The sequence below is a fragment of the Mastomys coucha genome, unplaced genomic scaffold (genome assembly GCF_008632895.1).
Source record: "Mastomys coucha isolate ucsf_1 unplaced genomic scaffold, UCSF_Mcou_1 pScaffold22, whole genome shotgun sequence".
NCBI lineage: Eukaryota > Metazoa > Chordata > Mammalia > Rodentia > Muridae > Mastomys > Mastomys coucha.
This window is the reverse complement of record NW_022196905.1, coordinates 234280050-234287200: the sequence shown is the minus strand read 5'-3', so window position 1 is coordinate 234287200 and position 7151 is coordinate 234280050. Positions and strand designations below refer to the sequence as shown.

General features: G+C 44.7%; 1 pseudogene; it reads left to right on the top strand.

Moving 5' to 3' along the window:
• Positions 1-1862: 1862 nt before the first annotated feature.
• LOC116067971 lies at positions 1863-2865 on the top strand (annotated as a pseudogene).
• Positions 2866-7151: the final 4286 nt, after the last annotated feature.

Here is a 7151-nt window from a genome sequence, read left to right as displayed (position 1 = left end):
AAAAAAAAAAAAAAAACAGAAAGCCTACAAACTCATGAAAACTGAACAAATCAATATTGAATGATCACCAGGACAAGACATAAATAAAGAAGGAAATTAAGGATTTCCTAGAATGTAATGAGGATATTTACACAGCATACCCAAACTTATGGGACACAATGAAAGCAGTGCTAGCAGAGAAGTTCGTAGTACTAAGTACCTTCATAAGGAAATTGGAAAGATTTCATACTAGCAACTTAACAGCACACCTGAAAGCTCTAGAACAATAAGAAGCACACACATCCAAGAGGAATAGATAGCAGGAAATAATCAAACTAGGGCTGAAATCAATAAAATAAAAGCAGAACAATAGGAAAAAATCAATTTAAATAAAGAGTTGGTTCTTTGAGAAAATCAATAAGATAGATAAACTCTTATTCAAACTAACTAAAATACAAAAAGGGAATGGTAAGTGCCCATACTTACTTACTGGGCCAAGGTCACCTGATATGGCCTCGAGGAATTAAATCTGGCCAGTTGGAGGGGCCACATCACAACTGAAGCTGTGGACAATTTTATAAAGAGCAATCAGACTTTTTTGAACTCACAGAGATCTGCCTGCCTCTGCCTTCCAAATGCTGGAGTTAGGTCATTCCAGTCCCTGTTTCCCAACCCTTGGGAAGGCAGGACCACCCACTGTCACAGCTGGTAGATCCTGAGAAGGGGAGGAAGGTACGAATGGTCATAGGAATGGAGTCCTGAGGCAACAAGAGACCATGACAAGGCGGGCTTGAGCCCATTTAACTGAGAGAACAGAAGCTGTGTAAACCTTTGGGGAGTGGGCAGGAGTCTTTGGGGAAGAGTGTGCATCATTGGCCAGGGCCAATGCCTACAATGGTACTAAGAATGCCTCATATGCACAGGGAGAAATTTGAGATGTTTCTGGACATACCCTTATAAGGAGAAGGAGTCCACCTGGTTGCCAGGCTACATGACCTCCTCTGAGGAGAAAAGATGAGGGTGCAGGACTATGTGGGCCTGGATATGCAGGCCTGGGTCAGGGTGGGGAGGAACGACCCTATTCTTGTCTATCTCAGGATAAGATTTCTGGGCTTTAGACATACCTCAACCCCTCTCTTGCTCCAGGCCACAGTTTCCATAGCTTCCTGGTCTTTCAGGATTAAAGACATGTGCACCATACCTGTCCAAGAGCAATCAGGCTTTTTATACCTTTATAAGAAACAATATAATGACAGTGTCCAGGATAGGATAACATTTGCAAGTTACACAGGGTACACAAGATTAATGTCTAAGACCAATTATCCTGTGAAGCTGTTGCGCTTCCTTGACTTCCATGGGGACATAAAGAGAAACACAAAGTGTCTTGAACACTTTACTGCCTGAGGGAGTGCACAGGTCCCTCAGGAACTGGAAGGCACATTGTGCCCCTGGAGCCACAGACTCTAGCCTGAAAAACCTCTGATGTGAGATTCTCAAGGAAATTAGGCCAGGCCAACTTCATGGTTCCCTGGAAGAGAATATCCAAATTGGCAAAATCAGAAATGAATAGGGGGACATAACAATAGACACGGAGGAAATCCAAAGAATCAAAAACCTGTACTCCGCAAAACTAAGTAATCTAAAAGAGATGGGCAATTTTCCTTATAGATACCAAAGCTAAATCAGGACTACATAAATATCTTAAATAGACCTATAATCCCTGAAAAAATAGAAGCAGTCGTTAAATGTCTCCCAACCAGAAAAAAAAAAAAAGAGTTAATGCTAATACTCCTCAAATTATTATACAAAATTGAAACAAAGTCTGCTCCTCCCTGTTCCAGAGACAGCCGCATCTTCTTGGACAGTGCCAGCCTCATCCTGTAGACAAAATGGTGAAGGTCAGTGTGAACGGATTTGGCCGTATTGGGTGCCTGGTTACCAGGGCTGCCTTCTGCTCTCCACTTGGCAAAGTGGAGATTGTTGCCATCAACAACCCCTTCAACTACATGGTCTACATGTTCCAGTATGACTCCACCCATAGCAAATTCAACAGCACAGTCAAGGCTGAGAATAGGAAGCTTGTCATCAACAGGAAGCCCGTCACCATCTTCCAGGAGCGAGATCCCACTAACATCAAATGGGGTGATTGATGCTGGTGCTGAGCATGTTGTGGAATCTACTGGTGTCTTTACCACCATGGAGAAGGCAGGGACCCACTTGAAGGGTGAGGCCAAAGGGGTCATCATCCCTGCCCCTTCTGCCGATGCCCCCATGTTTATGATGGGTGTGAACCACGAGAAATATGACAACTCACTCAAGATTGTCAGCAATGCATCCTGCACTACCAACTGGTTAGCCGTCCTGGCCAAGGTTATCCATAACAACTTTGGCATTGTGGAAGGGCTCATGACCACGGTTCATGCCATCACTGCCACTCAGAAGACTGTGGATGGCCCCTCTGGAAAGCTGTGGTGTGATGGCTGTGGGGCTGCCCAGATCATCCCTGCCTCCACTGGTGCTGCGAAGGCTGTGGGCAAGGTCATCCCAGAGCTGAATGGGAAACTAACTGGCAGGGCCTTCTGTGTTCCTGCCCGCAATGTATCCATTATGGATCTGACATGTCATCTGGAGAAACCTGCCAAGTATGACTTCAAGAAGGTGGTGAAGCAGGTATTTGAGGGCCCACTGAAGGGCATCCTGGGCTACACTGAGGACCAGGTTGTCTCCTGCGACTTCAACAGCAACTCCCACTCTTCCACCTTTGATGCTGGGGCTGGCATTGCTCTCAATGACATCTTTGTAAAGCTCATTTCCTGGTATGACAATGAATATGGCTACTGCAAAAGGGTGGTGGGCCTCATGACTTAAATGGCCTCCAAGGAGTAAGAAACCCTGGACTACCCACCCCAACAAGGACACTGAGAGCAAGTTGCTGAGGAGTCCCTGTCCCAACTCAGCCCCCAACTGAGCATCTCCCTCACAATTTCCACCCCAGACCCCCATAATAACAGGGGTCTAGGGACCCCTCCCTATACTCTTGAATACCATCAGTAAAGTTTGCTGCACCCAAAAACAAAATAGAAACAGAAAGAACACTGGCAAATTCACATTATGAGGCCACAATCACCTAGATACCTAAAACACAAAGATTCAACAGAAAAAGAGAATTACAGACCAATTTCCCTCATGAAAATAAATGCAAAAATACTCAATAAAATATTTGCAAACTGAATCCAAGAACACATCAAAAAGAGCATCCACCATGATCAAGTAGGCTTCATTCCAGAGATGCAGGGGTAGTTCAACACACAAAAATCTGTCAATGTTAAATGAACGGAAAGAGAAAGGCCACATGACCATCTCACTAGATGCTGAAAAAGCCTTTGACCTAAACCAAAAGCTCTTTATGATAAAAGTCTTAGAGAGACCAGGGGTACACAAGACATACCTAAATATAATAAAGGCAATTTACACCAAGCCTGTAGACAACATAAAATTGAATGGAGAGAAACTCAAAGCAATTCCATTAAAATCAGGAATAAGGCAAGGCTGTCTACTCTCTCCCTACCTATTCAATATAGTACTTGAAGTTCTGCCATCCAGGATCCACTTCCCTGCCCATCTCAGCAATAGGCTTGCCATCTTGATTGACATATCCTAAGATGGGAAGCAAAGTGGAAAGACCAGGAGTGGAAGAGACCTCAGGCAGCTGTGAACATGAGAACAGACTCTCAGGAGATAGCTTCAGTGAGATAATTATCTCTTTCCACTTTGCTGTCCCAATATCCTGAGTGGCCACAGCCCATCCATCACAGTGTTCATCTTTGAGGCCTTGGCAAGTGAGCCTGTACTAGGAAGTCATACCCACCCAAATGACAATTTTAAGGAGGAGGTCTTTTGTTTTCTTTCGAAGCTCATTTTAGTTCTAAGAAGCAAGTCAGAGAGAGTCTCTTCTAGGTTTTGGCAGAGGAAAGGCAGGGAGGAGGCAGGGTCTTGTGAGATGAAAGGTAGTGTGATTCTGTCCCAAGCATGTGTGCAGATGTTGTAGTATTTGGCTGGCTGAGCTGCCTGCTGGGCTCCCATGGAGAAAGCCCCCTGGCTGAAAAGCTCATCATAGCCCTTTGTGATAGCATCTCGGCCTTGATTCCACCTGACCTGAGGCATTTGTCTCAGTAGAGAGCTTCCCATTGTAGGAAAAGCAGGGGAGTGGAAGGATCACTGATCCTGAAGCTTTGTTGTTGTTGTTTTGTTTTGTTTTTTAAGACAGGGTTTCTCTGTGTAGCCCTGGTTGTCCTGGAACTCACTCTGTAGACCAGGCTGGCCTCGAACTCAGAAATCCGCCTGCCTCTGCCTCCCAAGTGCTGGGATTAAAGGCATGCACCACCACTGCCTGGCTCTGAGGCTTGTTTAAAGATTTGACTTTGGGGGAGGGATTTAGTCTAAGGGGCATGAATGTCATCCTCATTGACTGCCTGCATGAGCTCTTTTAAGGCTCCAGCCTCATAAGGATACCAATTTAGAGGCTTAACCCAGGTAAAGTAGCCATTAACCAGAAATGCCCGGATCTCCGGGCCCACAGCAGAGTCCCAGAGGTGGCAGAGCTGCTGGGTAGTGGAAGGAGGGGTGGAGGGAGGGCTTATCTGTGGTGCAACACAAAGACACAAAGGAAAGGGAGAGCGCAGAGTGGATTGGGTGTGGCCAGAATGTGTTAAGTTACTGAGTGAGGAAACAATTGTTTTGTGAAATCTCCTTTCTGGCCTTTTCTAGGGCTATGAGGTTTGCAGGTCTTCGGGACATTGATCATCATCTGAGTCATCTGATGACCGGTGGGGGAATAAGGCATCCTTAGTGGACCCTGAGGGACCCACACATTAGTGGACAACAGATATAAGGAGCAGCCAGACAGTGGTGGTGCAAAGGACACCATCAATAGATCAGAGAAGGGAAAAATACCTTCACCAACTCCATATCTGACAGAGGGCTAATATCCAAAACATAAAGAACTCAAGAAACTAGACATCAACAAACTAAATTATCCACTTTAAAAATGGGATACAGAAAAAAAATGGGATACAGAATTAAACAGAGAATTCTCAACAAAAGAATCTCTAATGAGGGCTGGAGAGATGGCTCAGCAGTTAAGAGCACCGACTGCTCTCCCAGAGGTCCTGAGTTCAATTCCCAGCAACCACATGGTGGCTCACAGCCATCTATAATGGGATCTGATGCTCTCTTCTGGTGTGTCTGAGGACAGCTACAGTGTACTTATATAAATAAAGATAAATAAATAATAAAAAAAGAATCTCTAACGGCCAAGAGACACTTAAAGAAATGTTCGATATTCTTAGCCATCAGGAAAATGCAAATCAAAACAACTTTGGGATTCCCTCTTATACATCTCAGAATGGTTTTTAGCCATTCTCTCAGAATGGCTAAAAAACACAAGTGACAGCTCAGGCTGGAAAGGATGTGGAGCATAGGGAACACTCCGCCACTGCTGTGGAAGCGGAAACATGTACAGTCACTTTGCAAATCAGTGTGGCAGTTTCTCAGAAAACTGTGACTAGATCCACTTCAAGACCCAACCATAATCCTCCTGGGCATAGACCCAAAGGACACTCCATCCTGCCACAAGAATTTACTCAATTATGTTTAAAGCAGCTTTATTCATAATAGTCAGAAACTGGAAACAACCTAGATGTCTCTCAACCAAAGTATGGATAAAGAAAATACCATACATTTACACAATGAAGTATTACTCAACTGCTCAAAAAATGACATCTGCAGGCAGTGGTGGTGCATGCCTTTAATCCTAGCACTCAGGAAGAGGCAGGTAGATCTCTTGAGTTTAAGGCCAGCCTGGTCTACAGAGCAGGCTCCAGGATGGCCAGGGCTACACAGAGAAATTCTGTCTCAAAAAATAAAAATAAAAACAAAAAAGATATTATGAAGTTTTCTGACAAATGAATGGAACTAGAAAACATCCTGAATGAGGTAACCCAAACCCAGAAAAATAAACATGATATGTGCTCACTTATAAGTGGATATTGACTGTAAATTAAAGGATAGTCATGATACAATACACAGACCTGGAAACGCTAAATAACAAGGATGGCTTAAGGGGGAACCTGAGGATTTCCCTGAGAAGGTGAAATAAATTTCCTGAGTAGACTCGGGGCAGGTGGGGATGGGAATGAAGTAATAAAGTGAAAAACTGAGTTCTGGGAATGTAAAAATAAAGTTTCACAGTAAAATAAGAGAGCCATATCCCAGCTCCTGTAAGCAGCAGCTTCAAACATTGAAGCTGTGTTTCAGAGATAGCCAAGGACATGTTGTAAAAACAAAGTTCTGGTCGCCAGAATGTTGAGACAGAATGACCAGGCCATTCTGACTAAGCTAAGTAAGGCCAAAACAAAAATAACTGGTAGTCGCCATGACATTAAGGTCCACGGAAACAAGATTAGCAATTCTCGAAAGAACCCCCCCCAACCCCTCTTGTGGTAAATTTCAAAAAAGACCACAAACTGTCACCCTGACCTTGCTGACAACAATCCTCCTACCACCTAGTTACTCAGCCCCTTTCCCAGAGACTTTTCAAGACCAGGTACAGAGCTGGATAGGGAAGTTGGCTGACTAAGCCAAGAACAGCCCCCTGAGCAAGCCAACCAATGCCTGATGAGATCCTTTGTCCTGTACTCCACCAACCAGAGCAAGCCAGCTAGCCCTCTTGCAGGAATCTGGCCTCTGTAAAGTATAAAAGATGTGTGCTTTCTGAGTTCCGGGTTGACCCCTGCAACGATCTATTGTCAATCTGTGTTCTCTGGGTTGAGCCAAGTTTATAACAGGAACAGGAGGGATTGGGTTGTGGAGTGTAGGGAGAGAGTGCTGGGAGAGACTACTGGAATTGGGAGGCACTTGCAGATCGAGGTAGAAACTTAGTGCAATGGAAACTCCATGGAATCCACGAGGATGACACTAGCTAAGATTCTGCAACTGATGAGACCAGATTCAGAATTATATATCCAAATATTAGGCAAAGCTCAGGGAATTCTGTAGAGGAAGAGGAGAAAGAGGAGGAAGAAGAAGGGGGAGAAGGAGGAAGAGGAGGAGGAGGAGGAGGAGGAGAAGAAAGAGGAGGGGAAGAAGAGGAGGGGAGGAAGAGGAGGGGAGGA